The following is a 22,093-nucleotide window of genomic DNA, read 5'->3' as shown; positions in this document are numbered from 1 at the left end:
TTCTGCCCTCCACACTAGCGATCACAAAAAAAAACTTAATTTAGGTTTTAAACACTTAAAAATGAACTGATTTGAGTGGGGAGTTTTGTAAAATGAGAGGATAGAACACAATACTAAGTTTAAGAAGTTGAAGCAGAAGTATTATTTTTATTATTATTATTATTATTATTATTTTTAATGATAAACTAAAATACAAGGTTTTATGCATAGCATAAAGGATAGCAAATAATTATAAGCAATAATTAGTCGCCTGAAATTTCAATACAAGAGCCGACATAGCTCAGTGGATTCAGAGCACCTGACCGGACATCAGAAGGTACGGATTCAATTCCCACTGGCGACATTTACTTTTACTAGGGAGATATTTTCAATTTGTATTGATATTTCAGGCGACTAATTATTTGTTTTGATAAAAAAAATATGTTTTCAGTTCCATATTGTAGTACTAACGAAGTACAATATTTATGGCATGGACTCGTTCATTTCAAATATATATTTTTTTGGAGGATTTACAACATTTTTTAGTATATTAATATCTTCGGTATTGAAAATTGGAGATATAATGTTCTATTTTTTCTAATCCATTGACATGCATACGCTAGGCCATCTAACTAATGACTAACCAACTAAATAACCATCACGCCGTTTCCCCGCAGGGGTAGGCAGAGAGGACGGACCGCCAAACAACTCGGTCTTGGCACACACTCCTTGCCTCATTCATATTCATACATCGTCGCATACATACTATTCATTCTGACTCTTGATATGACCCGACTCAAGTATCTGATTCACCTGATCGTGCCATGTCTTCATCGGGCGTCCCTGACTTCTCCTACCATGTCAATGTCACCTAAGCATCATATTGCAAAACCGCTCAATCGGGGAATGAGCCATTTAGTTGTGCTGCAGTATAAAAGGTGCATTTTGTTGTTCTTGGTTTATTGTTGTGCCCTCCATTCTTCTGTACATACTAGGACAATGGGTCCGGAACTGGGATAATACTATATTGTCCTGTCCTCGTATGATTTATGAGTTCGGAAAAATCGAATTTAAAGTTTAGTTTTAATTATTGAAGACAATATTAGCGATTTCTAAACGAAAATCTGAAACAGAAAAATTAGAAAAGGATACGGTCACATCTAGGACTCGAACCCAAGACCCTTGTCTTTCCGGGATACCGCTCTACCAACTGAGCTAATGGGACCCTATCCCCCTCGGTCACTTTTAACTGTATCATACTTCGAATAAGAACTACCAACATTGTCTTCATTTTTTCACCGCACATATTTTATTGGCAACTAAAAGTTTAGTATTTTAGGAACAACTTTTTCTTTTAACTTATTTTTGAAGGTTTATTATTGAAGAAGAAGATAATACTAATAAATCTAAACTAAATATTATGAAACAGAACAAGACACAGAAAAATAAAAAATAAATCGGTCACAACTAGGAATTGAAGCCTTGTCTTACCGGGACATGCGTCTTAAATCACTCGACCATTGGAACCTATTTATGAAGCGTCATATTTGTCAATCGATTTTTTTTAAATTTAGAAGAGAATGAACAGTATCATCTTTTAATTAATTTATCCAACAATTTTGGCATCTACCTTTTAAAACTTTCATGTTTCGTTTACATTTATTAGTAAGTTTTTTTCAATAACTTTGTATTTTAAATATACATCTATATTCTAATATACCTTTGTATCTTTAGCTATTTTCATATTAATAATCTATTTACATCTCTAGTAATGTTCAACTATTACTTCTTATATTACGCGCCAAAAGCCGATCTGAAGTTGATACAGAAATCGTCACAATAGGTGATTTACAAAGGAGTTTACAAACATTTTATAAAATCAATAGTGGAATTGGCAATTTACAGAAAAGTGGGACACGGTTCATAGGTACAATTTATTTTAAATTAGTAACAATGAGAAACAACTATTTCAGCGACTGAAATTGGAAAATAATGCATTTTAACAGATAATTTGACGTCTTTTTTTACCTAAAAACTTTCACATCAACAACAATGACCAAAAAGTGAACACTTAATTTGAACTTTAATGAAATAACAACTAAAATGCATTATTTTCCATTCGATCCGGCCATAGTCTCTAACAGGTGGGTTTTTTTTATTTGAGAAGGCGATTCTGGCTCCACAAATTCTTTCGTTTATCTTCAACAGCTTGAGTCGTGGAAGGGATTTTACTGTTAATATTAGTATAACAAATTATTATAAGCAATAATTAGTCGCTTGAAATATCCATACAAATTGAAAATATCTCCCGAGTAAAAATAATAATAATAATTTGTTATCCTTTATGCTTTGCATAAAAAACTTGTCTTATAAACATTAGTTTATCATTAAAAAATATAATCTTAGTGATTGACTGTACCTGTGCGAGAATTGATCGCATCAACTTCAGATCAGCTTTAAAATTTTTCACGTAATATATACCTGGGTTTCCATTCTCGACGAAGTCATTCCACTCGAACAACGAGTGGTTTGACCCACTCTTTGTTCGAGCGAAATGACTTTTAACGTACAGTGGGTTGCTATATTAATAGGGACTTCTATGGAAAATGTGTTTTTCACACTTGTGTTCATAAAACAAAGATTCTTATGATTTTAGGTGCGGTTATTATTATTTATTAACAAGGACATTGAATTTTGAAAATTTTAACACCGTATTTGCCCTTAATCTGCGATTATTTTTTTTTATTATTTTCAAACATTATCGAACACAAAGTTAATATTTCGTAATTTCGCCTTTAGCCGCAATAACAGCTTGTACACGCCGTGGTATACTCTCAATGCACAAGTTTGCAGTAATCTTTAGGTCAGGAGAATGATGCCACACCCGGATGAGGGTTTCTATGAGCTGCTGCTTCTTTGTGATCACCTCCTTGGCAATTTCCCTCTTGGTGAGCTCCTACAGATCTTCAATAGGGTTCATACTAGGGAAATTCCCCGGCAACGGTAAAACCGGCAAATTTTTTTTAGTCTGGAATGCAGTAGCAGTCCTAGCTTTATGAGTTGTGCATATAAACGTATTCCTGGCCACCAAGGAACCATTCTCCGACTTGAGGCAGTAATCAATTTTCCAGCATTTGTCTGTACTGATCCTGCCTCATAGTCCTTTGCACGATGTGGAGGCTCCCCATCCCTTTGGAAGAGATGACTGACCACACCATGATACTGGTAGGTTGTTTGATCGTCTCTACAAGGCAGTCCGGATGAAATTTCTCTCCTAGGCGTCGTCGGACGAACGATGATTTATCCAACAAAATATGGAATATGGACTCGTCAGAGAAGCACACCTAAAAAAGGGCCATAATCAAACTAATGGAATTTTTTTAAAGTTTGATAACCACAAAAATTTTAATTACCATATTCCAGTTCTCTTTAGTCATGTTTTAGTATGCGTTGGCCCATTCCAGTAGTTTTTTTCCTCATATCTACCGTGAAGCGAGGTTTTTTAGCTGGCCGATAACCAATGAGGATCTCCTCAGCCAATCTCCTCTGGACTCTCCTTTGGGAGACTTCGATATCATCTTCATTGATCATCAAAGTCAGACGAGCCACACTCTTTTTCCTGTTTTGGAGACAGACGTCTTTGATTTGCGGTCAGTAAGAGGTGTAGTGATTCGTTTTCTGCCACATTTCCCATTGTGATCCAATTCAAGGGGCAGGTTTTGATTGATTTTCTAATTTATACTGTTAACCACAGACTTTAAAATACCTGTAATGGCTGCTATTTCCGTTTTGGAATGTTGAGTGTTTAACAATAGTGTCTTCACTTCCAGACATTTTCTTGGGGACGTGTCTGAAGACCTAGCCATACAGAAAAAACAGAACATTGGACTCAATATGGAAAAACTGTTCACTGAAATAAGATATGAAAAAAAAATAACAATAATTAATAGATAATTAATAATTCCTTACAATTTTGTACAGCGAAACTGTTAAAACTCGTAAATATAATTATTATGTATATTTATTTACCAGTACTACAATCACGCATTTTCACAAAAATGATGGCCACGTGGAAAAAACCTTAAATTTTCGAGGGATGTGGCACTTTGCGAGTGTTGCAACTTCTTGAAAGTGTCAGTGGTGATAACAGCAACAAAAATAACGAAGGAATGGCCATCATATCTAAGTTATTTAGAAGTAGAGACAACGTAAATTTAAAAATCAGGAAATATTGGAACTGTACCTATTAATATGGCGACCCACTGTATGTAAGTGTGTACCTTGGACGAGACTCAAGAATAAAAATATCGACCAATGTATGTAGTTTCGACGGCGATTGCGAGCGGCCTGGATTGAAGAATCGGTACCCAGATCGTACTTGTCTTGCTCTTGCGTCACATACTTCTCAAAATATGGACAAAGCTATTCCGGTCTCGGATTACGTTGCCAAGGAAAACGCTTCCCAAAAGATTTTGACATATCGATTTGGACTTATCGTGGCATTATATGGTTATGTTTTATCGGATTCATTAGAAAGGAATTAAAAAATGTAATAAAATATTTTTCTTATTATCGTGACATTTACGAAATTGATACTTACTAAAAAGTTAAGTAGGTACTTACTGGAAGTTTTAAGTCCGCTCACAAGAATGGAGATTTAAAAAAAAATGTATTCTTGCCATGTAAAGAAAACTGAAAAAAACTGTTTTTTGGGCGAAGCAAAAGTGTTTTTTATTTCATCGCCTAGAAATATTATAGATGCTAATAAAAAAACTGCTTGCACAACACATATTTGAGCTGTTTTCATAACAGTTTATTTTTTAATCTCTAAATAGTATAAAATCAAGTCGCTATCCGCGTCTGTTTGTTTGTGCGCTTAGTTCTCCTAAACTAAGCAACTAATTTTGATAAAATTTTCACTATCATTTAGAAAATTTCTCCCGGAAGGTTTATATATATAATATATGTATATTATATTTTTAAAAAGTAGAGAAAGGTCTATATTTTGTAATAAGTCGTAAAATATTATTTTTAGGCGATTACATTGCTAATGCTGGCTAAACCTTATGAGATACATCAACCTAATGTACTACGGAATTAAATATCTTAAAAAGGTCTACAAAAACTTAGCAATAGTACTCGTATATGCCTATCTCCTAAGGATAACCATCAGCAACGCCAAGTACACGTCAACTAGTAATTTTATAAGAAAGTATATACAGGGTTTTCCAATAAGAGGTGTTATTTTGAATAGCCCCCTATTTCGGTAGATGTTACTTTTCATTTTAAATGTCATTTTTTAACATTTGACAAGTAAAAACTACACCATTAATAAAAATGGAACGATACACGCTTCAACAACGCATTGAAATTATTAAAATTCACTTGAGTTAATCAAATGCAAATCATCTTGGGTTATGAGGCCCATTTCCACCTCGGTGGCTTCGTCAACAAGCAAAATTGTCGCATCTGGGGCTCGGAAAACCCAAGAGTTACTGTTGAAAAGCCTCAACGTGTGACTTTTTGGTGCGGTTTATGGTCCGGCGGAGTCATTGGACCTTACTTTTTCGAAAATGAGGCTGGAGCAACAGTTACGGTGAATGGATTGCGCTATCGAGAGATATTAATGATTTTTTATGGCCGGAATTGGATGGTATTGATCTGAACAACGTTTACTTTCAACAAATCGGCGCTACGTGCCATACAAGTAACGAAACCATTGATCTTTTACGATTGAATATCAAAATAACACCTCTTATTGGAAAACCCTGTAGCTAATCAAGGGAAACCATCACAAATAATCTTAGTCGTAAAACAGTTTATTTTAAAGTTATTTTTCAAGTTCTGTGAAGGTTCTACTCAAGTTCTGTTATTATATCGCCATTGGCCAGTTGTTGCACAAAACTGAAATAATAAAAGAACTTTAATAGAATCTCCACAGAACTTGAAAATCATCTGTGAAATTTGATGAACCTTTCAAATTCTGTGAAAAAATTCTGTGTGGTTCTTATTAAAAATGCATTATATAGTAGTTCACGCTTATATTTTGTATAAAGTAATTAACTAATGTATTGGAATTCTATTCAAGCGAAACGGTAGGAAAAGCTTCAATTCATTTAAACCATAAATATTGGTATTCGTAATATTAACAGATTCGTAGTAAATATTAATTGAAAATAGAGATATCACTGAACTTTTCAACGTCATCAGTTTTGCATTTCCCGAATTTTTGCATCGACAGATCACTACAGCTTTTTTCTAATAGTCAAAATGATGTAATTAATACAATGTATAATTTCGAACGACAGGTGATGAAGAAGAGATACTTTATAAGCCTACAATCATCTCACTTTCATGTCGTCTCTCTCATACAAGACTTCATTACTATTTCTATACTGTACATTCTACGAGAGCTTTCACAGAAGTTATAAAGCAGTACACTAGCTGTTGCGGCGTGAATGGACTGTAATTGCGGTATTTTTGTGATATTGTTTGATTGACTTACCAATATCTCCAACTGTCGGCACCTTCCACTTTGCTCTGCTTTAATCACAGGTGGGGGTAATTGTTAGTATTGGAGGAGGTCAAGGAAAAGGAATAGTGATATTAGAATTGCGAAATGGTTCAATGCGTTATATATTGCTATTTTTATGCACTCTTCACGGCGTTCTTTGCGGTTTAACATTTGCCGTATACAGCGCGGCGCGGTGGGTTTTAACTCAATATAGGTTATGCGGAAAGCGGTTGCACTTGCGGCGCGGTTACTTAAACAACTGACTTGATGTAGGTAAACGCGCGGAACGCGGGCGGGAAACAACTCGAACCAAATACTATGCAACAATAACTGGCCCGAGCACTAGCGATGGGTCGTGACTCTTTTATTAAGAATGAGAGCCAAGGTACTAGCTTAATATATTTGTACGGCTCGACTAAATTGAACGGGAGCCGTCAGCTCCATACGACTCACCTAATACGGCTCCCCCTGTACGGCTCCCCCGATACGGCTCCCGGCTCCTAGCTCACAGCTCCCAACCGCCAGCGTACCTTGGTACCGGTACGCCGCCTGCGAACATTTTATAATTATTTTTTTTTATATTAACTCCACACAGGAGGCCCTGAAGAAAATAATTTCCCTCAGGGCCTATGTCATCTTTGGGGATGCTGTGTGGAGGGTATTTTTGTGGAGAGGAAGGAGTGAACATGGGTCTTGAAGAGTCCCATGTTGTATGAGGGAGGAAACACAGAGGCCGGCAGCTCGTTCCACAGCCGAGCTGTTGAACTTAAGGTGACACAATACCCTGATAGCGGGGATTTGCCCGACGTTCACATTTTAATTATTTCTGATGAGCTTATTACTAAAATGTTAAATGTTTCTTGAGGGATTCGAAGGGATGCAAGTTATTTATATATAAGATTAATAAAAACAGGACCTTATCATTAAATATATTATGGAAAAAGGTATGTACATTTTATTAATTGTAAAATGTTGTAAGATAAGCGGCAAGCACCAGATTTTATTTTTGTAGACGATGAATTAGTAACTTCCCGACGAATCCCTCTAGAAACTTTAGAGATTTTATTAATGTATTCATAAGAATTAATCAAAATATAACACTCTGAAATTTCCAATTTCTATACCGCTAAAGGAAACACAGCCGTAAGTACTTTAATACTGTAACGCACGCAACTGTATTCGTGTGCAGGTGCTGAAGTACTTAGACCGTTCCAGGCCAGTGTCGGCCAGAGCTCAAGCCGGAAAGGTCGTCTTTGTTCCGGCCCGAATGTACGGTGATTTCTTTTACGTATTTATTTATTTAATCAAACGATTACTTTTAATTCTATTAGTGAAATTTTCTGTTTTTTATAATTTAACTCCTTCCTCAAGTGAGTAAAGGTTTTTTGTATGTTTCACCAATATAAAAGAAAACATTACTTTTTTCAATTGTTTATACTTAAAATGTGCACAGTGGTCATGTTTCAGATAAATTTGGACATTGTTAAAAAAATATGAAAACAGTTTATTTGGTAGAAGTTTTTTTAATTCTTAAGTTTCTTTATTTTAATATTTAAATATTACCTTAAATATTTTTTTGAATAAAAAGTTCCGCTGTTATGTGCGATTTTTATTTGTAATTGTAACACCTAAAAATGATTATCAAGTAAAACTTATTTCATATAAAAAGTATTTCAAATATAATAATTATAAACAATGTAGTTTCTTTTAACATATAAATTATATTATTTGGGTTTCAGTCACACCAATTTTTGGGCACAGAAAAATTGGAACTGATTGTGAAGAACTCAGACATGCCATATATACCTAATATAATATTTTAACCAAAAATTGCTTTACTTTAAAATGCAAACAGATTTTTAAAGAATTAACTGGGTCTGCCCTAGTATAAGGTATTATACAAAGTGACCGGTATAAAATTTTGGAAATTCGAAAGTTTTTTTTCCATAAAACAAATACTCTACATCGAAAGTTTTTCTCCATACAGACAATCAGACATATGTTACCTATAAAGTACCTAAAGTCATTCGAATATTAAAAAGAGTTATTCATCTTTTAAGTTTAGATTATTAGATCATTTGTTGTAGATAGAATTGTACAATTATCTCCCCAAGTTACTGCACTTACTTACGTTGAAATGATTTTCAAATTTAAGGTAAAATTTAACCAATTTATAATAAATCTCTTGGCTAATATATACGTACGTTTCAGTTAAATATGGGAAAACAGAAGACAAAATGAGTTTTATCCCGAACAAAATGACGGCACCAAGGAAAATGCTTAACGGAATTGAGACGGTACTACATAAATAAACACTTAAAAGTAAATTTTTGGGCTAAATTCTCTACAGAACATAATTGTAAAATGACAGCTTAATTAATTTTATATATCTATAAATATGTAGGTATATACATGTATACGCACTCGATAAACATCCAGCGATTCCTGAGCTTATTCAATTTGGAGTATAAGAAGTACATTCATTTTGGTTTCCGATGACATATTTTTTCCACTTTAAAAGAAAAACAAAGCATTGGACGGTGAAGGTTTTTTGATATCGAAATACTGACATAAAATTTTACCCATTAAATCCCACCTATGTATTGTAAATTCCTCTCGTCCTACAATGAGTTCTGTAACTCATCGGGATTGCTCTAGCAAGAAATAAAATCTAAAATCTGAGATGTAAAAAAACTGTAATGTACGAACTATTTTCTATGTCAAAGTTTTATTAGTAAAAATATTTTATTTTTCTATTTTTGTACTGTTTCGTATGTGAAACTTATAATTTTGATATCAAAATACCAATGTAAAATTGTACCTAATTACTCCCACCTATGTATTGTAAGTTCCTCCCGTCCTACAGTGAGTTTTTTAACTCATCGGGATTGTTCTATCAAGAAAAAAAATAATAACAAAAAAGTATTTGTGATTTATGATTATTTGGGATGCCTTGCATACTGCAGATGATTATATACTGTATGTAGATACCACGATTTTCAAAACACCATGCAAATTATGCAATTCATTAACTAATGCCAACAATAATGAAAATTATTATTATCATTTTAAATTTATAATTATAAAACTTGTCCGTGTGAAATCAAACTATGTCACACTGTGCGAAATTTTGACCAACGCGGGGCGTAAACGAAATGTTTTGGGCTATAGTATTACTCTAAGGGCTATAGCCGCGCCCACTAAAAACGCCCATAACTGATATTATTTTGACGTCTTATGTCCTCTTAAGAACGAATCGTAGAAGCGACCCGTTCTCATGTGACAAATGTCAACCGTGTACAAATGTTGGGCGCGCGTTTGGCGTGTATCCCGACTACGCACCGGTGCCGAAGGGATCAATGACGCTAGTTCCTCAGAGCATCTTCCATTGAAATACCGATAGAACAAGGACAGCATACCTACCTGACGCCTGTGCTCTAAAGATTGCAGTACGTTTGTTAAGATTGGGGAATCTATCAAACGGACCGCCCGTTTTTGCACAGAGTCAAGGGTTTTTTTCAGGTATTTAGGGGCTCCGGACCAGAGATGGCTGCCAAATTCGACAGTAGGGCGCACTTGCGATTTGTACAGGGTCAGCAGTTGTGTACTATTAAAGTATCTGCGGGCCCTGTACAGTACGCCCAGCTTCTGAGAGGCCAGCTTTACTCTGGCTTCGATGGAGCCCCCGTACCTGAGCTGGTCACTTATAGTTACACCAAGCATATCAATGGAAGGCCTGTTCGGAAGATTGCTTCCGTTGAAGGAGAACATGAGATAAATAAGATGCTATGTAGTGCCATTTGCTCAGTACTGGATTCCCCACATTATTTCCCACTTATCAATGAGGGGGGGGGGGGTTGCTAAAAAAATGTCCAATCAAAGAATAAATCCACACAAAATTTTCAAAAGATTATGATTCCCCACAAAAAAATCGAATCCATGAGAGGGTGGGTAGAGAATTTCAGGAAAAGTTATTCCCCACAATATTTTAAAAATCTCGGGGGAGTAACTACGGAATTTCGAGAGATAATTCACCACAGTATGTTTTTGTGTCCTCTAGCACGTTTCAGATAAAATTTGGATATTTGGAATTTTCTTAGAATATATTTGCCTAGAATATGTTAAATGTCCCCAAAATTTTTCTACATTTTTATACTTTTTCCCTAAAAAATATGTTTTTCCCGTAGATCTAGGGAAATTTCCCTAGACATCACATCACTGCCCGATACTCTACCGTCCGTAAATATGTAACTCGAGTTGCCTCGTGTCGTCCGTTCAAGTGGCTACCTATTACCAGTACTACAAGTCTAATAATAATGTTGCCAGGGCTATTAGATTTTCCAGCCAAGCATGGAAACACGCTAATAATTTTAATTAAAAACATTCGCTCAACGTTTTTGTTTTATATAAATACTTCAACACAGTGACTAGTGCGATATTTCATTTTATTTTTTATTGAGTGGTATTTTTTGCGTATTATTTATTCTACATGAACAATAGATTAATGTAATATTTCTCTTATATTGTAAACATGTGAGTAATTTCCACAATGTTATAAATTTATTGTTATGTATTTGTGTAACATTGCCTTCTTCATCTGAACTAAACCTATCACTTTGATTGTCCTGAAACGGGAAACCTTCCCAGTTGGACAATCAAAGATTGATTTATCTGTAATTGTATTTTTAGTATCTAATAAAAAATAAACAAATATATATTATTTTCAATGATAAACTAATATTTAAGAGATAGGTTTTTTAAGCAATAATTATTAGCCTGAAATACCTATATAATTTGAAAAATCTTCCAAGAAAAAATACATGCTACCGACGGGAATTGAAATCGCAGCCTTTCGCCAATAAATGAATATATAATATGTCTCGACGCCATCTAGCAGAATATTTTGGCATTATCAACGCCTTTCCTACAAAATAAAGTATTTCGTTTTCTAGTGAAAAAAACTAATAAGCAATAATTGTCGAATGAAAAATTCCAGTACATATTGAATAATTTGGCGGGTTTTGAATAAGCCGACGTAGCGCAATGGGTAAAGCACCTGACCTACAATCAGAAGGCTGCTTCAATTCCCGTCGGCGGCATGTATTTTTTCTCGGAAATTTTTTTCAATTTATAATGGTGTTTCAAGCCAATAATTACTGCTTAAATATAATATTATATAAATTATTTTCTAATATAAGCCAGTGATTATGAAATGAGTGCTCGTCAGTATAAAGACTTGTATAATGAAAAAAAATGTAAATAAAATAGAAAACGAAAACATTTGAATGAAGGAAAGATAAGTACCTACCTATACGGAAACATGAATAACAATTATTAATTAAAAAAAAATATTGGAGTAGTTTTTTAATCTCTAAGTTCAATAATTTACATTTTATAACTAATTTTATACTTTACAAACAGACATCAAATACAAAAAGAATACGATAGTAAAAACACTGGTCATTGATTTTACATTTGCAATTTTAACTTACATTACTATTGATGTTACATTTATTAGAATACTAGCTGTATCCCGCCACACGTTGCTGTGACTCAGTCTGTCTGCTGATAGAGAAACAATGGTGGGTGTGTCTTTTACGTCCAACAGATGGCGTTGTTTAAAAAAAGCATGTTTGTCGATGCAAAACATCTTTATTATATATGTGTACAAAATACATGCGTATTCGAATGCAACGTTGTATCAAAATTTCAAAGCAATCTTTTTTTCAAGTTAATATTTATTTTAAAATACTGGATAATTTAGGACATTTTAGGGCTGGAGATTTTTTTATAAAGCTTACTAATTCTTAGTTGTTGTGTAATTTTTTACACGTTTATCAATTTATTTACAATGTCACGGACTATGAAGGTGAAGACAGTGAATATTTATTGACATAACTGTCTAAAAAGGTAAGTTTAAAGTTAAGCTCTGAGTTGTTTCGATTCTGTAATCATTCTTAAGGCGAAGCTTAATGCCAAATCACTATTTTGATTAATCTTTATAACGAATCAGTGTACATTATGAATACCAAAAAATATGCTTCAGATAAATTGAAGGTTTTTCTATCGTTTCGTTTTATCGTTTAGTAGAATACAAATAAAAAAATAAATTACTCAATAAAAAATATAATATAAACTGATAAAAAAATATATTTTTTAAATATGAACGCATAAAGGAAACAATTTCAAAAAAATATTCAGTATTATAGCTAAGATTATCTGTGACAGTTTCAATTGATTAACTTTTTTGCTTTCTTATAAAATTATTTACAAAATAAACAAAAACCAGTTTTGTGCTTGAAATCGAACGTTTCTAGACTCCGTTTGTCAAGCGATTTTAATGCCTATTACCTACAATATAAGGTAAACCAAGAATATACACATTTGTGGCTTGTAGCTTCCTCTTAAATCACGTGGCAGTCCATTACAAACTACAAAATCACGCTCACCGAACTTAGTGTGCGCTAAATTTTAAATGCAATAATAAAAAAAATTGCCCGATGAATTTTGATAATCCCGCTTAATTTTAAAGAGCAAAAATCATCTTCACAACATTCGGATAACATAAAAAAGTAAACGTTTCGCATGCATTAGGTACGTGGTGAGTTATCACTCGTATTTGCCATTCATAAACATAATATATATCTGACGCATTATTCACATAATAGGTTTATTCAATTCTATTCAAATGTTATTTTTATCCTTAGGTGACTGTTTCCATGGCGTCTGCACAAATACAAGTACGTATTAGTTTTTTTTAATGGAGACAGTGATTTATGTATCCTTAGTGATGCAGAGTGAGAAATTATTTATTAGATTATGCCGGTCAGTGGACGAGTGGTAGAATGCCACGGGTTCTCATTCGAGAGTCATATTTTCAATCTTCTGTTATCTAAGACCTTCAAGACAAAATTGTCTGTCATCAAAATTGTACCACCTACATGTAAAAACCCTATGGGCGTTAAATAAATAAATAAATTGTGAAAATTTCATTTCGATAAAATGTTACGGCGAAATACGATGTCAGCCAATGTAAGGAGAGAATCAACGCCCGTGCTAAACGGGCTTAGAACCAAACGGAACTTAGTTTGTGGCGACACCACACAGAGAAAAATTAATATGGCTAATTTATTACGAATCTATTCAAATTTATTAAGTATTTTTATTTATTATTATTATTATAAAGCCCTGTTGGGCTTTTACATATATGTGTACTTAACATGATATACTGCATGATACAGAGAAACAGGAGTTTTTTTAAAGCTTAGACAACTAAAATTAAATACAAATCTTTAACAAATTAACACATCACATGGTTATGACATTGTAAATAACAAAGAACTTAAACACTCGGGATTTTGCTGTTTCCGTAGTTTGTGTGCCTTAGGATATGTCACTTTGAGAAAAAAATGGTTTTATTTCCGCTTTGCAATTAAATGCGCATGTATTATCTGTTTCTATAAACAATTATTAGTAATCCGGTATAAAACGGGATTGCCGACCACTTCCCCATAAAATTTTAATAATATCGTGTTCATGCACCTGAATTTATCTTGATAATACATAATGACAAAATTCGAAAATATAAGGATTTTTAATAACACGTCACCATTGTCATACCTAATACATTCCTCTTTTACTTATTATGAAAACTATCGATTAATTCGTTAAGGGTCTGCAATCCCGTTCTTAATTGAAAAAAAATCTTAATAAATTAGCAATACTAATGTTTTCCGTGTTTCTATTCAAATCACATAGAAGGCATTCCTAGTGAGTGCTATAATCAAATGGCTAAAAAAAACGTATAAACATATTTGTAAAAAGCATTAACTTTGTGGCTCGCCATAATTTACAATATAAGCACATACATTTGATTTTGACCACGGTATTTTAATTATACTCAACGTATTTCAGAAGTACCCTTCCTTCCTCGGGAGAATTTTAAAACTAACTTATAAGATATGCAATACTAACATATGAGATTTTAGAAATACGTTCATCAGAAATAATTCAAATAAACCCCACGGAAAGATCGATTTTCTAAGCCTGCTAGTGCAAATTCGACCGTAGGTCCGTCCATTACGCCGGGGCGCGCGTCGAAAATTGTTTTTACACGACTTCATCACTTACATCGTTAAGAATTATACCCAATTTATAACAAAGTCTTCAAGTTTTCAAGTTCGGAAAAAAAGTTATTTTTAAAGATAATATCCATACATTTGTTATAACGAAACATTAATTATATGAAATTCCCTCGATAGAAAAAGTTCGCAAAATAAGCTCCGAAAATTATTAAAAACACGTTTTGTTCTGTTATTTAATATTTTATAAACATGAAAAAATTCACAGTGTATCTAAATATAATGTAACTATAGTAATTATTTGTGGATTTTCTGATTTCCAGTGCTTCTAAGTGATTCAATTATCTATCTTTATTGTTACGGTGAAGAATTTTAACCTATGTGTCCTTATTAACAGTATGATCGGTGGAAATGAGATTATTGGCAAACTCTGAAAAATTCAAACATCTCTAATGTTCCGTTATTCTAATATTTATATTTCTAGTTGTTTTACCTATGTAGAACGATGGACAATCATTGCAACATATTTAGTAAATGCCTGAGTGTCTTGATTTATGATCTCTATCTTTAGTATTTTTTAGTAATTTACCTATGTTGTTATCGGTACAGTAATTTACCTATGTAGTTATCGGTATAGAATGTGAGTAAACGGATATAGTAATTACACACCACATTGCACCCGATTAGTGAATATTCTCAGAAATTTATTTCATGTACCTTTGAAGTTCAGAGTGAACTAATGCCAAGGTTATCTCAGGACGTCGGCCAAATGTCTGTTAATGACGGTTTACGCCATCTTACAACAACTATAAACATGTGTAGATTTATTCATTGGCAAACTATCATGTACGTAAATTAGTATTGTTGTAATTAGCAAACTAATAACAATAACTTTAACATGGATTTCCTAGAAACTTCTCCAACTATCAGGTATCTGATAGTATTATTGTCCCAGCGTCTGGACGGTGTAGGCCCTCTGATTGGTCAAATTAAAATTGTCTGTTTCGGGTAACTTGAATATTAAGACACTATTCCATACTAAAATAGGATCGCCTCATAATAATACGAGATTTCTTCAAAAGCATCGTTTCTGCTCATATAATTTTTGGATAATATCGAAGAAAATATGTTTTAGAAAGTTCATAATCCATTGGATTAATTACATTACAGTGAAAATTCTCCACAGTTACGTGATTATGTTTGACGTTTATAAAAATTCACGCGTTTCTTCAAGATGGCCGACAGAGCGCACCTCTGGCGGTTTAAAAACGAACCAAATGCCTGGCGCGAATATTTAAATATGCAGCTCACAATACTTGCCTTGCTTGACTACTTACCATTAACAAGCGTTTTATAAGAAGATTTCTTCTGGAAGCTTATCACTTTGTAATGGCATTTATCATTATTTTTTATATTTTTTTTTCTTATTAATTATATCTGATTTTATATTGGCATGTTTTCTTATTTCTAAAATTTCAAAATTATTTATTTGCGATGCTTTATATCCTGAGTGAAGTATTTTAAGACCTGAATTTTTATCGAAAGTGTGATCATTATTTAAAAGATTATTTGCAAACTCAGATTCACTATTTCCATTTATAGCCCTGCGATATTTTTTAGTTCTGACTTCAAAGTTTCTATTGGTTCTACCTTTGTAAAAGAAATTACAATCATCTCAATTGAGTTTTAAAACTACTGATTTTTTTGTTTGAATTTTGCTACCATTATTATTAAGAATATATTTCTTTATTGTTATTAGTGTAAAACGCCAGTTGAATGGTACCAGGATTGTTTATATATATAATTTTAGAAGTATCGTTATCCACAAACAGAATTCTACGCCATTGTTTATTTCTATCTTTAGAAAGACCGTTTGAAGAGAATGTGTTTAATTTTTTTATTTAGTATTTCAACTATCAATTTATTAGAATAACCGTTATTAAATGCTATTTGTCTTATGAATATATTGTTTTATGGTTATATGCTATTTGTTTTTTTCAGGTCTTAAAATACTTCACTATAAATAATTTTGAAATTTTAGAAATGAGGAAACATATTAATATAAAAGCAGATATAATTAACAAGAATTTTTTTATAAACTCTCTTTTAAATATTTTCCCACTCAACTGGTCTTTCCCGTCTAACGATATTGTAATTCCTAATTATTATAAACTCAGCCTACTCTTACCCCTCCCCCCTCCTTCCACTTCTTCTTTCCCAATTGCAATCTATACTTAATTTTTGACTTCGGTGTATACACAATAAAATGTAAACATTATATTTATTTATTTATTGGACAATTTGCATAGCGCCGCTTTTGTGAGATATCACCTCAGGGGCGCTATATTGTAATAATCTACCTTTATATATAGATTTTTACTCTCCTGATGAAGGTGTATATATAATCTAGCTTTAAACTTTATTAGATACAGTAACAGTTGTAGGTAAAGAATTACCACCAGTTGGAGTAAAATTAACACCTTTTAATTAAACCGACTGCTAATATCATCGCACAATTACCCTCCTTTTATTCATAAACACGGGTACAATTAATCAATATGTAATAATCTATTATTTAAGTCAACTTTGTTAAAACTATCTTTAATTGTGACAAACTAAACGATATTGATTCAACTTATAGACATTGACGGTTGTAACACATATTTAAGCACTGCAAGTCTCCTATGAGCTAATTATATTAGGTACGATAACAGTTAATATCAGTTGTAGACATGTAGTCAATAAAAGTGTTTCATTTGAAATAATCCATCACAAATACGTAAAATTTCATTTATTCAAACAACTGTCATTCTTATTATGCGTAAATTTAGAATGTTATTATTAATTAACTCCTTCCTGTTCCGTGTTTTAACAATATATATACTCACCCTCTCTCTGTGAATGTTCTAATATATATCTATTAAATGTAACTGTTGTTAATATCACTTAAAATGGGCGAAGCCCAAGCATGAGCCGCCCGAAGGGCCTAGCAGAAAAAAACCCGCGGAGCGGGTTTTTAACTGCTAGTCTGATATTATTATTACGCTAGCGTCTGGACGATCTAGGCCCTCTCATTGGTCGAATTCAAATCATATGTTTCGGGTAAATCCCGAATAGGGGGCTGCATGCCAAATTTGACCACTCTGCCCCTCTGGCGGTATAAGAACGAAGCAAATGACTGGCGCGAATATTTAAATATGCAGCTAACAATACGCATAGTTACGCAAAATTACATGACCATTCAAGTGTTTAATAAGAAGATTTCTTCTGGTAGCTTATCACTTTGTAATGGCATTATTTATTTTACTAAAACATAAATAACTTTGTTTACATCACTTAATTACATACAACCTCTACATGTTTCATGAACAAAGTTCACGTCATCAGGAGTAAGTATACAGGGTGTATCGGCACTAACCCGACAAACTTTAACCGGCTATTCCTTAGCACATTTGAAGTAAAAAATGTTATGGGCACTTTGCTGTCCGGTAGCATTTTTTTTTCAATTAAAAACAAAAAAAATAAAAATGTCCACACTACATCACTGTCATTGGCATTGCTTTTCGTGTTCAACAGCTGTTATAAGCAAGTATGTCGAAAAGCGCCTTCGCTCTTTCGCACACACTAAATAATAATAGTTCAAAATGAGACGAAAGGTGCCGTGCCATTTCGTTGTGATTGTAAAAGTGCGCCAATATAGGTACACACGTGCATTATTCAACGGAATTCAAATAAAATATTGCCAGATGGGTTTTCAAACTTTGACAAAGGATAAAACAGTGGTGACATGTGGTGAAAATATGAATAATACATTTTTTATTTAAAAAAACGTTACCGGACAGCAAAGTGCACATACGATTTTTTACTCCAAATATGCTAAGGAATAGCTGGTTAAAGTTTGTCGGGTACGTGCCGATACACCCTGTACATTGAAGTAAAAAAATTAAATATAGATTACAGTTGGAAAGAAGAAGTGGAAAGAGGGGGGAGGGGTAAGAGTGGGTGGAGTTTATCAGAATTAGGAATTACAATATCGTTAGACGGGAAAGACCAGTTGAGTGGGAAAATATTTAAAAAGGGTTTATAATTTTTTTTTGCTTATTAATTATATCTGATTTTATATTGACATATTTTCTTTTCTTCTGTAATATTCTGTAATAATCTATTTACAATATATACTCACCCTCTCTCTGTGAATGACCTAATATCTACCTTTTAAATTTAACTGTTGTTAGTATCACTTAAACTGGGCGAACGCCAACCAAGTGCCTCCCGCAGGGCCTAGCTGCAAAAAACCCCGCGGAGCGGGTTTTTAACTGCTAGTCTACATTACTACAGTATACAAGTGAAAACTAACAGGATATTATAATTGTAGTATTTGTGAAGCTGAAAGGATTTATTCAAAGGACGATCAGAAATTGACCTGTCGAACGAACAAGACAGTTTTTTATGTGAATACGGCACAAAAGTCCTAACTGCTCCCGACCGTCTGCAGCCAGTGAGACTATGGCATCCCCTTTTAGGAATTGTTGTAAGGCTGAAGGATATGGGGTAGATGAAGGTTAGGCAGTACGTTTCTCTTCAGATCTGGACACCAAACAAGGATAAAGCCATTTCAAGCAACATTTCAATTTTGAATGTTTGTCTTATACCAGGGCGATACTTAAAGTATCTTCCATTCTGGAACGTGCCGCAAATATACCTAATGTTATTTTAAATTAAGGCGATGCACTACGTCGTGTAATATTTTGAATCGAGCCGCCATCAATAACACTCCTTACGTAGATGGCGATAAGGTTTAAATTCCCGCAGCATGGCCAAAAAGTGCCTTTAATTTTATTTTGTGGATGTTCAGGCATAAATATTTAAATGTTTTCCGATTATTTTATAAATAACTTAATTTGCCACATTATACAATAAAACCATTAACGAAAATGGGTTCGTAAGTAGGAAATTTTGAACTTTACAGCAGTTTTCATAGGCCTTATAAATTATTTTTTTCTGGGCTTATAGAAAGACTTATGTAAAAAATTCTCTATTGTTTCAAAGGCCAACGTGTATTATTTTATTTTATTTTATTTTATATTATAGAAACAAACAATACATGATTTACAGAGATGAAACAATATACAGGAATAAGATACTTCATGTTGTGTACCTATGATATGTTTCCTTGTAATGTCTGCTAAGTGGTATGTTTATTATACTCGCGGTATTTATTTAAAGCATCTGAAACATTTCTAGGCGACCAAATTTTCAAACCAAAAACACATGATTTTGCATTACTACGTAGTGCATCGCCTTAATCAATTGTGAAATAACACAGATTAATCAAATAAATTTTAAACCCGCGACCTCCGGATTGCTAGACGAGAGCCGTCATATACGATTTTACCACACATTCGTCTGAGCGATCTTATTTCTGCAGCGCTCACTCTACATTATTATTTATAACCTTGATTGAAATTTGTGGAGGTTGGTCATGTACATTCTGCATTCCATAAATTTAATTTTAGTCGATATGTTTTGCTGCCAAATGACCCTATCTACAATCAACTGATAACTGAGTTCCAGAGAAAAGCTATCTTCGAATTGATTTAATGGGATAATTTAAGTCCCACACAGCTCATTAAATACTCGATCAACGCTTTATAACTCTGCATTCTCTTTTCTATAAAATTCATTCGTTGCATACGTCCAAATCACTGAAAAGATAAACTAGAAAAAGGGTTTTTAGAAATGTGAAGTGCCAAAAGTAAGGTCACTCTTTATATACTTTTGGTGGATTGATCAAACATTAAAAAAAACGAAATCTTTTTCTTTTATGATTGAATTAGAAGACGTGTTCCCGGCGTTGTTTGACTTTTCTCTAGCTTATATAAATATAATATGCATGTATTATATATATGAACTTTGCGAAAGAAATTCTCTAAATGATAAAAAAAAACTTTCAAAATCCTTTGTATAATTTAGAAGAACTAAGCGCACAAACAGACAGACGCGGATAGCGACTTTATTTTATTCTATTTAAAGATACCGCACAAAACCTCAATGGCACAAAGACAATTGTCCTTTCTTGCTCCAAAACTATTCAATAATTTAACGTTAGAAATAAAATCAATAGCCAAATACGACAGTTTCAGGAAAGCGCTCGGGGATTTTTTGATGTGTGATTGTTATAGTGTTAGTAGCCTATTCCAAGTACTAGATAGAGGTGTATATATTGTTTATATGCGTGAGGATGCGTCATATGGGTGTATGTATACATGTGTTGTTATATGTATATAGGTATGTCTGCTGCTATATACACATGTGTGCTTGCATGCACACATATTAAAAATTATATATATAATTATGTACATTTTTACAATCTAATGCTAATTTACTTCTTTCTCCTTTCTAATTTCTATCTTCTACTTTTTATTACAATTTTTCCAAAATTTTAGCTTCATCTATAGTTACTAATTTCATATGTTTACACTAGATTTCATTTTCATACAAAGTAATTACACTCAATTGGTCACCATGAAACAGGCAGCCGCCTAGTATGGTGATTCATTATATCTACTTTATGTAAATTTCAAAACAATGTAACATGTATTAAATAAATAAATAAAATAAATAAAAATGTCTCTACAAAGAGAGGTATGATATCCTCCGTGGTCAGAATTGAAACGTTGCTTGAAATGGCAATAGCTGTGTTTGGTGACCAGATCTCAATAGCCAGGTACCCCCATATTTTCCTCTTTCTCATCTCCTTCCCCTACCCACTACCTTCAGCCTCATAACATAAATAAATTTGGCAGTATTAACGTAAAAAAGGTACGTAATGCAGTTAAGCTGATAGTAAGAAGATAGTTTAGAGAATGGTTGGTAAGCAGCAACCACGGCTAAAGGCATTTCAAACAAGGTTTTATTTCGTTAAAGGTTGTATTTAACTAGGACAATGTGAAAAACATAGAGGGTTCGGCTCGGTATATATATATTTTTATATTTTCCTACGTCCGGGTTAAATCTTCCCCACAGGAAAAACTAAACCCTTCCACACACTTTTCCACAGATGATCATCTAGTCAATCCACATTATATAAGCATAATAAATACAAAACAATACAAGAACAACACGTCAAATCACCAGAGATCAAATGGAAAAATAATTCACAGACTCCAAATATTTTCATATCAGAAGCTTCGGCTCGGTAGAACTTCTAATTGGACCTATAAATCCTATTGATCCCTCAATGTAAATATTTAAAAAAATCTTTCGTAATCCTACATGTATTTAAAATGACTGATTTTTGCATTTTTATATAGAAATTTTTTGATAGATCTAATACGCCTAAATTATGAATGAGATAGCTAAGTATAATGCCAGTAGCCGAAATAACAAATGGTAATATTTTTATAGTCTGAGAATGCCAAATTATTTCAATCTCATTTCCTAAATCTGTGTATTTTCTTATAAATCATTATTATGCTTAGCTTAGTTATTAATATTATTGAGGAATGTTACTATAGCC

The 22,093-nt window shown here is 33.1% G+C and overlaps 1 protein-coding gene across 1 annotated transcript in view; it reads left to right on the top strand.

Moving 5' to 3' along the window:
* The first annotated feature begins 13,105 nt into the window (after positions 1-13,105).
* Positions 13,106-22,093, top strand: part of LOC149413367 (uncharacterized) — a 248,576-nt gene continuing 239,588 nt past the window's right edge. Inside the window, exon 1 of the mRNA XM_089644869.1 lies at positions 13,106-13,233. The gene's annotated coding sequence lies outside the window, so the exon portion shown is untranslated. The remainder of the gene's footprint in view (positions 13,234-22,093) is intronic.

This window comes from Hesperophylax consimilis, chromosome 22 (genome assembly GCF_061612785.1).
Source record: "Hesperophylax consimilis isolate HC1 chromosome 22, BYU_Hcon_1.0, whole genome shotgun sequence".
Classification (NCBI taxonomy): Eukaryota; Metazoa; Arthropoda; class Insecta; order Trichoptera; family Limnephilidae; genus Hesperophylax; species Hesperophylax consimilis.
The sequence above is the reverse complement of the archived record's forward strand: the minus strand, read 5'-3'. Positions and strand labels throughout refer to the sequence as shown.